General features: G+C 53.4%; 1 long non-coding RNA gene across 1 annotated transcript in view; it reads left to right on the top strand.

Annotated features, from left to right (window-relative positions):
- The first annotated feature begins 840 nt into the window (after positions 1-840).
- The window catches only part of LOC128773694 (uncharacterized), an 88,017-nt gene continuing 77,420 nt past the window's right edge, over positions 841-11,437 (top strand). The window contains exon 1 of the long non-coding RNA XR_008418132.1: positions 841-2,609. This is a non-coding gene — a long non-coding RNA (uncharacterized LOC128773694). The remainder of the gene's footprint in view (positions 2,610-11,437) is intronic.

Below are 11,437 nucleotides of genomic sequence, written 5' to 3'. Positions count from 1 at the left end.
GAAATCAGGTCAGATGCTTAACCAACTGAATCACCCAGGGGCCCCTAGAGTTTGCTCTTTTTATAGAGAAACAAGTTGAGGGATATCAATCTTCAATGGCTACGTGTTGTTACATTGAATGCATTCTACCATAATCTGCTATTTCTTTAACACTTTTTTTTTTTTTTTTTTTAATATTAGCTCTGACCCAGCCTAGAGCAGTGGTTTCCAAACGGGGTTGATTTTGCCGGGCCAGGAGGCATTTGGCAACGTCTGGAGACTTTTCTGGTTGTCTTAAGTGGGAGGCATCTAGTGGGTGGGAGCCAGGGTGCTGCTGAACCCCTAGAGGGCACAGGACCGTCGCCCACGAAGGAGAGGCACCCAGCCACACTTCTCACTATTGCAGAGGTCAGGAAACGGGACACAGAGATGGCTAAGATGCACCCTTTGTCCCCCCCGGGACCCACGACAAAAGGAGGCGTGGCAATGAAGAGTTCCATCAGGGTGACGTGGATGTAAGGAGCCCACACTTCCGCCCTGCTTTGTGCACCTGCACACGTGTCTCCTCTGCTGGCTGCTGGGGCGTGAAGCATCATCCACAGGGGTCCGTGTGGGGACCCCCCAAAGTGCCTTCTACGTTCAGTCCTCATCGGTTGTTGTTGTTGTTGTCATTTATATCATTACCCAGTGTAAGATATCTCCACATATTGAATGTCACAATACATATTCTGAGGTCCGTACTTGAAAAACCTTTGTTAAAGTCCGTGCACCAATGGAATGTTGGAGATCACAGTTACACATGGAAACAGAAAGACCGGAGAGAGAAAGGCGACCCCTCTCTCCCTCCTACGCGACGCTTCATCTCAGTTTCTACATTCTGTTGGAAATCCTACTTTTCCTCCAAGGTTTCTGTGATGCCTGACGTCACCCTGCAGATGGGCTTTGCCCCAGCCTCCCTCCCGGGGCTCCCGTCCTGGACTCACCACCGACCGCATCTATTGCTTTGGGCAAATTGTCTCCGCTTGCTACACGAGTATGAACCTGTTCTACGATCGGGGCTATTTTAAAAGGCTGTTGCAAGGAAAGCACTTTACGTAGTGCCCTGAAAGGCAACGGTTAACGGAGGAAAAGCACTTTACAGAACGCCCCAGTGTACGGTCAATTCTCAGTAAATGGTTTTGTTTTTGCCTTGTTAAGGCGAGATCCTGCCTCCCACACGCAGAGACGTGGCCTCATCTTTGCCAGCGTCAGTGGAACCCTCGGTCAGTAAGGCTCTGACTCTGGACTCTGTGCCCGAGACCGCACCTCCAGTACTAGCAAGAAGGTACAACAGCGGCCGAACGACATTCACCGAGCAGGGACCGAGCGCCGCCCTGGGTGGTTTTGCAAGTAACAGCTCACTCACTTCCCACAGCAGCGGCGCCAGCCCAGGAGGAGGTACTGTTCTCCCATCTTGTGGATGAGGACACTGAGGCAACCTCTTCCTGGACATTTGTCCAACTTACGGAGCTGCAAGGCGCGGGCCGTGCGTCCAAGCCCGTGAGTCTTCCGCGATTCTAACCGCAACCCCCTCTGACGGTTACCCTGCCTCCAAACGTACAAGTAGATGACCTTTCTTTCCTCGGCTCAAAGAAAGAACAACTCTCCAGGGCTGGCACCAGAAGGGACGCAGGCGATCAGCGAGCAGGACGGCTCGCGAGCCTGGGAGGGGAGTGAAGCCCGGGAACCAGCCACTTGCACACGTCCCTACGGCTAAGTGAGTATTAGCTTCGCAGCTGCAACCTGGGTCTGCCTAGTGTCAATCCTGCACCCTCTGCCTCCGTCTCTCGCACCCCACAACGACACGACCCATCGTCTCCCGTGCATTATGAATTTCCTATGTGGTTACGTTGTTTCTTAATACCCATGTCTCCCCAGTCAACCGTAGCCTTTCCATATGGAGTTTCAGATCCTATAAATTAAATGAGAACAGCATGTTACACAGGAATGAAGGAATGGTTGTTGGATTTTTTTTTTTTTTTTGAGATTACAGTGACTTCGACCCGTAGGTATTTATGGAAAAACACTAGGATATTTACAAATGTGTTAACGCTGGAACTGTATTTTAATTGGTTTCATGAAAGAAAAGGACTTGGAAGCCCTGGGATTAATATAATTACTTTGCTAGAAACGATGAATTCTTGGCTGGCGTCTTCTGCAGGGGACCGGGTCTGTGAGCCCCTGCGAGGCTGGAGCCCTGGCGGAGAGAAGCCCGGGGCGGCAGAACCCTGGTGTGGCAGGGGGAGCATCTGAGAGAGACGCCAGGGCTCTGCGCTTGGGGACGAGACAGTTAAAGCCTCCCCGTGCGAGCCAGTTCTATCACACGGCGCTGGCGACAGGTCAACAGTCTGGCTGGAGCGCGGACGGGGCTGATGATGCCAGGCGGTGCCAGGGACCCCGGGGAGCCCTAAAGAGGCTCCCCACACCGGCTTTCCTTCTGCAGCCCGGGGGATGTTCCGGCAACGGCCTCATGCAAGGAAACTGGGGCTGTGTCGCTGCTTTCCGGGCGAGCCACGCTGGAGCACTGACGTCCCCGGGCCGAGAGCCCACTGTGGCTGTGACAAAGGGACCCCGGCTGAGAGCCTGCGCAGGTGAGATGAGCCGGGCAGCTGCTGGCGGGGCTCCTGTCTCGGCCGTGGGCTTGGGGGAAGCGGGTGTGCGGGGCGAGATGACGCTCTCAGACAGCCGGATCTCTGCATGCCTTTGCCATTACCCTCATTGCTTTGTAAGAAGCACGAGCGGGCTGATCCCACACTTCGTTCGTTCGGAAAGCCACCTAGAAATTCAGGGAGACACTGTCCCAGAGCGCCTAGCCGCCGGGGAATTCTAGCTGGGGCGCTCCTGTGACAGCCACGGAGCAGTCTCACTGGCAAGCCCCCGGAGACTTCTCGAAGCCCCTCAGATCCACACTGGGCTCGCTGGTGAGCAGGGAGTGTGCTGGGGCGCCCAGGGAGCGGGGTTCTAATCCACATCCCGTCCTGTAGGGAGCAGGGGGCGGCGTGGCACGGGGGGAGAGCACCACGCAACCTCTCGGGGTCGCCGCTCTCCGAAAAAGACGGTTAAATATCTGCCGCCACAGGTTTGGGCTCCTTGTGCCCCATTTGCCTCTGTTTGCTGAGTCCTCGGCGCCGGGACTGGTGCTCGGCACGCCTGCAAACCGTCCATGGACCGGCCGGGCTTTAGGACGGAAACAATGACAGCAAAAGATGGGTCCAAACTTGGAAAAGCCGCAAAGTCTCCCTGATAACCTCAGGGGAGCTCTTAGCCTCTCAGAGCGTTTTTAAAAGAGCAGAGCAGAATTTTGTGTGCCGCTGAGTACATTGGTTAAGGTCTGAACCGCTGTGAGGTTAATGCGGGCGCTGTTGTAGGCGCCGTGGCCCCCGTGGGCCTGATGAGTGTCGGGTTAAGTGCGTCCCGGATGATAGGTCTGAGGCACAGACAGTAGACAGGAGTGCGCTCCGGGCTTTGGGATGAAGGCATTCTGGAAACAGCCTGGCCCAGTGGCTCACGGTGGCTGGATGGGTGTGAGACCGGGATCCATACCCAGCTGGGGGTCAACCTCCAAGATGCCCGATCCATTGGGTAGGACGTGCTCACGATGAAGGAAATATCCTGATGCCAATAGCCAGAAGGCGACTGTTAGTTTTCTGATAAAGTCCCTCCGCTCTGTGTTCACAGATAGGTTCAGGATTCTTTCAGTGACCCTCTAGGCTGATTCAGCCTCCTGGGCTCTGTTCTGCTGCACTCGTGTGCCCTCCGGGCCTCGTGTTCACAGACTCGCCAGCTTCACGCTTCCCACAGCACAGGCTCCTTGCTTCTGTTTTCCTCCCGGTTCCCTGATGTTATCTGTACTCTGTGTGGGCTCTGTGTGGGTCCAGCTCTGTGTGGGCTGGACCCGCAGCCTGTAACACCCCCTCCAGCAAAATGTGTGACTTCTATTCATTGTTAAGACTCACCGTGGTTTCTTCCAAAAGGCATCCTTTTAGGTTCTTTTAGGGGTATCTCTTCTTACCCTGAAAGCTGCCTGTATTATTTCTATTACAGAACCTTGTATTATAATTACCTGCACCCCCGCTAATCTGATACTGGACGGCAGGAGCTATGGCTTTGGCACCTGCTATACTCAGAATCCGGGACACTGTAGGGACAGTCTTGTCCAACTGCAGGCAGAAAGGGAGTGTCTATCTTCTGGAGAAGGCTCCAGAAGCTTCCAAGAGGTTTGTGGTCCTCCACGGCACTGGGAACCTGCAGAGAACCATAGTAAAACCTGGGGACCAAGGCAGGAAACCAGGGCTCGGATACCAGGAGTCAGGGGGCTCAGCTCCAAAGGCCGAGTGCAACAGGTGTAATGGCCCGGTGTGGGCAGAGAGGTTCAGCCAGGTTGACGACACCGAGAGCCTCCTTCCAGGCCTCACGACTGCCAGCTTGGTCTGTCCCCAACTGCGGAGGGTGGAGGCCAAAGAAATGAGCTAAAGATCGAAGCTGAGACTGAGCCGTATGGTGGCCAGTGGCAGTCATGCGCTCCATGGAAATAAATCACATTTTTTCAAGTAGTCATTACAACCTTGCTTTGCTCTCACATGACAGTGCCTTGTAACCAGCCTATATGGCTCTCACTTTGCCCCCGTCCCTCACATGGACAGCGAAGAGACTGTCCCTGAGGGACCGGGGTACGCACACAGCTCTGCTCGTGAGCAAAGGCACCCGAGGGGACACAGCTGTCCCACGGCTTCGTCTGGATGCACTTTACTTCCCTCTCTCTGTGCAGAGCCCGCAGGAAAGACAAAGTTAGAACGCGGGATCACAAGCTGTGCCTGAGTCAGAACCTCGGCCCTGTGACACACACATCTCAGACTGGTTTAGACAAGACCGGACATTTGTCGGGTCGGGAGACCAAAAGGATCCAAGTGTGGATTTGCTTCTGTGCCAGCTGGATACGGGGGTTCAATGACGTCAACAGAAATTGGTGGGTGTTTACGTTTTGTTTTAATTATTCTCTGTTTCTCAAGTCTGCTTTATTCTGGGTTGATTTCATTCACAAAGAAACATTCCCCCGGCGGGGCCCGGATGATACCTCCAACAGTTCCAGTGCAGAAGTAAAAGACCTCCTTCCCCAGAGACCAAGCAGAAGCCCAGTGGCCTGTTTTTGGCCCCGTTGGCTCTCCAGGCCATTCCTAAGTGCGGCTAGGGTGCAGGGAATGCGGGCTTTGAGGCCCCCCCACCCCTGCCAGGCTGAGAATCACTCCCAGACCGTCCACCACTGACTGCAAGCTCACTGTCGAGCTGTGGGGCAAGAAGGGAGCTTAGCAATTACCTGGTTAGCTTCTCCCAACTCTGTCTCAGTGGGGAAGGGGCTGTGAAAACACCCTACACTTAACGATGGCAACTTTGAGAACGAAGAAAAAGATGAACATAAAAACCATGTGTGGTCCCCCACCAGTGTAGACATAAGACCTCTCATCATTCACTCTTTCCCCATTTACAACGTTTTCTACGTAATTTGGGGGCGCTGGTGCGGCTCAGTCAGTAAGTGTCCAACTCTCGACTTCAGCTTCCATTGTGACCTCACAGTCATGGGATTGGGATCGAGACCCTTGTCAGGCTCTGCACTGACCTCTGGGAGCCCGCTTGGGATTCTCTCTCTCTCCCTCTCTCTCTCTCTCTGCCCCTCCTGCATGCTCTCTCTCGCTCTCAAAGTAAATAAACAAACTTTAAAAAATAATGAAAAATACGTTTTTTACATAATTTGACACCAATTTATAAAGTCTTGACTTTTCCCGTAATCATTTTCTTTTGTCACTCAAAAATGTTTAAAAATATACTTTAGCGATAACATGACCTTCCCAGACATGAACATTCACCTTCATCTAAACTTCTTTTTTGGCCTGGAATCAATCCCTTCCTTTTATGGGTGAGGAAATTGAAATTGGGAGAAGGAAGCAATTTTCCTAGATTTGTAGCCACTGGGTCCTTTGATCCGGGTTCTTAGTGTATCATGTGCCTCCCGTCTTTTGCCCACATATCTGCAAGGATGATAAAGGGTTTATTTATTTACTTATTTTTTTTTTTTATTTCTGGGGGGACTTCAAGAACCGAAGGACAAAGAGACACATCTTAGCAGAGTAAGGTTCTCCTTCTATCTGTGGAGACTGCCTGAGCCGTAAGAGGGCCCGTCAGGGGCCTGACCGGGATGACAGGTAGAAGGTCATATCTAATGGGGACAGCGAAGCTACAGTCTCCTAACCTGTGTAAAGCTGGAGGCTATTTTGCAAACACACGTTCTTTCTAGGGCGGTGCGTGGTCAGGGAAAGTTCTAGATCTTGCTCCTGCCTCCATATTTTCATTCACTGAACAAATGTTTATTGTGCACCTGCTCCGTGTCAGGCACTGTTCCGAGTGTTGAGAAGAAGCCTGAAAAAATACGGGCTGTGCTCTCGGGGAGCTCACATGCTATGCAGGGGAGGTGGGACAGAATGTTAGACAAAGAAACAAAGGAAAATAAAAAGGATCAGATGGTGATGAATAGTAAGCAGGGAATTAAAACGGAGAGCTCTGATAGAGACTGGGGAGTTGATTTTGGACTAAGCTGTCAGGAGAGGCCACTTAGGATGTGAGCATCGGCTGGGGAGGGGGGAGAGTCAGTGCCAATGTCCCGGGACGGCCCACGCGGGGCCTGATTGAGGGGCAGAAGGAAGGCCAGCCAGCGTGACCGAAGCGGGGGGCGGGGGGGCCTCGGTGGATCGGCCGGTGCTCAGAGACAGGCAAGGCCAAGTGAGAGTGTGGTTTTGATTACAGTAAGGGGCTGCTGGGGAGGTTGGTGGCTGGACAGCACCGTGACGATCTGGTCCATGTTTGCAAGACCACACTGGCTTCTGCTGGAGAAAGGATGTGGGGGGTCGGGGATGGAAGCAGGGATACCGGTGGGGAAGCTGTCGTGGCGGGGCAGGTGGGAAGAGGTCGCACCCTGAATGGCGGGGACACGTGGCTGGGACGGACGTGTTTCGCAGCCCACGGGAGCAGACCCCGGATGCGGAGCGGTGGGGTGTTTAGGGAAAGAGGACGGTCAAAGACCCTCCCTGGTCTCGCTCACAACAACCCGACACCTATGGGTTGCCCACCGCTTTTCTGCTTAATTGGCAAGAGGTGGACGGGTGGCGGATGACGTTCAGATTCAGACAAGCCCGCGGCTCGGATGGGGCAGGGCCCAGGCGCTGAGGGGCGGAGCCCGGCACCACTCCATCCCTGGTGCCCAGAGCCACCACCATCCTGCGGCATTTGCGTGCGACCGACAGGGAATCTGCTGCCGGAACAATCCGAGAGCCGTCGCCCTCGAGGGCTGAGCGGACACCGTCCTGTCCGGGCGAGCCTCCTGCTCTGCGTGTCCCCGGTGCCAGCCCTCAGTGACGCCCCTGCCCTTGCAGCCCACATCCCCCGCCCCCCTCCTGTTGGCCACAAGATGAGCTGGAAAGGAGCAGTTAGATGCACGGGGGGCCCTCCGGAGAGGAAGGGTCAGGGGGCAACTTGTCACCAAAGCTCCCACATGGCTTGAGTCGTCCTAAGTCACGGTCAGCAAACCTCCTCCCGTGTGGTTCCCAGCAGGGAGCCGGGGACGGGGCCGGCCCGTGAGACGGTCCCACGGGGACCAGATTACATGTGCAAAGGCCGCGCAGTCCGGGGGGAGCCTCACATCACAGCCCTGTGGTGAGCGGCGTTTGGCCTGAGCGAATGCCCCCCTCCGGCCCTCTGCTCAGCCTCGGCCTCCCGCCCGGACGCCCAGTTTCCGGCCTCCACCTGGAGGCCCTCCCTCCTCCCTGGGCTCTGGGTCTGTGCCGAGGGCCCTGGGGAGCTGACGTCTTCATGCCCCCTGCTGGCGGGGATTCCGGATTCGACAGCATCGCTTATTTATTCTCTGTATGGTGTGCAATCCTGTCATCTACAGTTGGCGGGACACTTTCTGGTGTACAAAACAAACATGGGCACGCACCGCAAAGAGAAAGCACAGCGTGTTGTTTTTCCAGCCAGGGGCGGGTGGCAGGCGCTGAGCCACACTGGGGACTTTGGAGATGAGCCCAGGGGTCTCCGCGGCTCATGGCGTGCCGTGCGTGGGCACCTGTGTACTCGTTCTAGTTCTTTCTTTCTTTTTAATTTTTTTTAACGTTTATTTATTTTTGAGACAGAGAGAGACAGAGCATGAACAGGGGAGGGGCAGAGAGAGAGGGAGACACAGAATCGGAAGCAGGCTCCAGGCTCTGAGCCATCAGCCCAGAGCCCGACGCGGGGCTCGAACTCATGGACCGTGAGATCGTGACCTGAGCCGAAGTCGGACGCTCAACCGACTGAGCCACCCAAGCGCCCCTCTAGTGCTTTATTTTAAAGCAAGAAAGTCAGAGAGGCGATCTGAACGTTTTTGGTGGAATATTCCACCATAGAAGCAGAAGCTCATTAAAATTAGAATATGCAAAAGGCAATGTTGATTTCAACAACCAGAAACCAAATCCGGGGCAAGCGGACACGGTATTTTCAGGATTAAAACTGGACGCGAGCTGAGACAGTGAGATGCTGTGGTCACGTCTAAGAGCATGACGCTTTGGGGTAAACCCACAGCAATTTAAACAACATCAGCACAGAGTGAAAAATTTTGCTGCATCTGGAATATTTGTCATGTAACTAAGGTCAAGATTATAGGTCAAATGATACTTTGCATGTTTTAAAATTTTACTCCAAGAATAATAATATCAAATATTAAATATTCATGGTGGCATCTTTCATTTTTAAAGTGATTTTTATTTGGCACTTATTTTGGGTTCGTGCATCTTTGTTTTAGCGGTTTTTTTTTAATTATCAAATATTTGTATTAGGTAGAGATCATTTTTCACGTTACTGAAATGTACAATCTTTCTCATCATACGGATTCCTAATAACAAATCATGTATTTATTATAATATATGTTTAACAGAAAGTCCCTCTTAATATAACCCAATCACAGAAAAATGACTCACTGTTTATTATTTTGGACACTCACTGAAAACCACACGAATACAGTGTTGTAAAAAAAAAAAGTACAGAATAACTTACGGTTTCAGGAATACGTTAGAATTTCTGGAAATTTCAGGATCTGTTTCCTGAGCCTGGGAGATTTACGTCCCATGGGAATTTGGAAGCACTAAAATGAACTCCTAAGGCAGAGTGAGGGATCTGTTACAAATCTAAGGCTTGACAGCTGCAGGAGCAAGGTGGGGGAAAGCCAGTAATGTGGCCCGAGGTCTGTGGTTGGAGACAATGTGTCATTTCAGATGGGTCTGGAAGGATGGGTAGTTGCTCATTAGGCAGAAAAGAAGAGAAGTATGTTCCATCCTGTACAACAAGCAAAAGCCTGAACAAACGAGTAAATAGTATGTCCAAAACAGCAGGAATCAGGAGTAAAAACAGGAACGGCTGCCCAGTGTTACGAAACTTACGACCCTAGAGGAACCCAGGCACTGATGCGTGCAGGGGGGGCGGGGGAACTAGGCCAAGCCATGGGAGTCGGATTTGAGCCCGAGTGTGTGCCCTTCTCTGCTCTCCTCCGCTGTGTCCCTCGCAGCTTCTCCTCCTCTTCCCAGGAGCCCCCACCTGCCTCACACCTCCTCCAGGAAGCCTCCCCTGCCTCTCCAGCCCCCGTGGGCCCACTCTTCTCCAACTTCTTCCCATGTCCTCCTCCTCCTCTGAATGCTGTCCCGACTCCCGCAGCCAGAACTTGCTCCTTGAGGTGTGGGAGCACCTAGGGGCTCGTGGGAATGCAGATTCTCGGGCCCCGGAGTTACCAAATCAGAATCCGGCCTCTGGTGAGATTCTGGAGCGACGTGAATGCACGCTGCAGTTAAGGAACCTCTGGTCTCGCCCCACCACACCCCTTCCCTGGGTAAAACAGATCGGGCGTCAGCAGGGCGGGGACCTGCCAGTGAGGCCGGGACACGGCTGGGCTGCTCTCCCGGCCTGGAGGGTGGCGAGTGGACAGTGAGTGCCCCCAAACCAGCGTGCACACGGGACTTGCACTTGGGATACTGATGCTGGACCTCTTTCTCAAAAAATCTGATTCAACTGGGCTGCACACATAGGTGCTTTTAGTTTCCAGATGATTCTAACGTGCAGCCAGAGTGGACCCACTTGTGGCCATCGCGTGGAAAGTTCTGGTCCCCAAGTGGATACAAGGATGAGAAGCCCATGCCTGACTGGCAAGGGGTATCAGGGCACCAGAGCATGTGGGTCTCTGGGCTCTCTCTGGGGAACCTGGGCCCAGTGAGTAGCTCCTGGGAAGAGCCAACATGGTGACCCTATCTGTGGAGTGGATCTCTCCAGAAACCTCCCTCGGGTGTGCGAGGAATGATTCTTTTTGCTCTGCACTAGACAGCACGAGCCCTGACAGGTGTGGGAAGCCCACCCAAGGGCTGGGGCAGCTGGCCTTGGAGCTGGGGCGGGGTGGGGGGTAGAGGGTTGCACAGGAGGCACAGAGGGGAATCCCAGCTGCTTTCCTTGGGAAATAAAATCCCCGTGGCCGGGCCCTGCCTTCACGCCTCATTTTTGCCGTTCTGTGTCTCAGAATTCACAGTCTAACCAGAGGGAGTTTCGCGTGGCCCTGGGCACGCATGCACAGACCCACACACACGTGCACGTGCAGGGCACTTTTCTTCCGGGCCTGTCTTCATACACCTCTGTCTGCTTCGTCCGACCTTTGTCCGCCTCCTCCATTCATAGCCCAGACATAAAATATCCCAGCTCTCTGCCAGGGTTTCTCTGCTCTACCCAGTGGGCTCAACGTTCCTCCTCTGTGCCACCGAGATCATGACCTGAGAAGTCGGATGCTTAACTGATTCAGCCACCCAGGTGCCCCATCCTTATTTTGTACCTTATTCTTTCATATTTTCTTACCTCCTCGCCGTTGTCCATGTTACTAACAGGTGACTCTGGGAAAAGGCTCAGCTACAACGTGAATGTTTCAGTCTATAAACCGGCGTGGGACATTCAGATTCAATTAAATTGTTCCAATACTTGCTTAATTAGCCAATGTGCATTAAGCCCCTTGATATCAAGACGTGGTCTAGGCCATTAAAAGACACCCAGGAAAGGTGGGGGGTCACAGTCCCCATCCCAGAAAAGGGCCTCATTCCACCGACAGAGAGGCCATCCAGGCTTTTCCAGTGATCCTTTACTGGATAGCCAGACGAGTTTTTTTCTCTTTTTGTTTTCATTTACGTATAAGGCAGGGGTGCCCGGGTGGCTCAGTCGGTTAAGCATCTGACTCTTGGTTTTGGCTCAGGTCATGATCTCATGGTTTGTGAGTTCAAGCCCTGCATCGGGGTCCGTGCTAACAGCACACAGCCTGCCTGGGATGCTCTCTCTCCCTCTCCCTCTCTGCCCCTCCTCTGCTCTCTCTGTCTCT

Source organism: Panthera pardus, unplaced genomic scaffold, assembly GCF_024362965.1.
Source record: "Panthera pardus isolate Hobbes unplaced genomic scaffold, ASM2436296v1 HiC_scaffold_26, whole genome shotgun sequence".
Lineage (NCBI taxonomy): Eukaryota > Metazoa > Chordata > Mammalia > Carnivora > Felidae > Panthera > Panthera pardus.
This window is presented reverse-complemented; position numbering and strand designations above follow the sequence as displayed.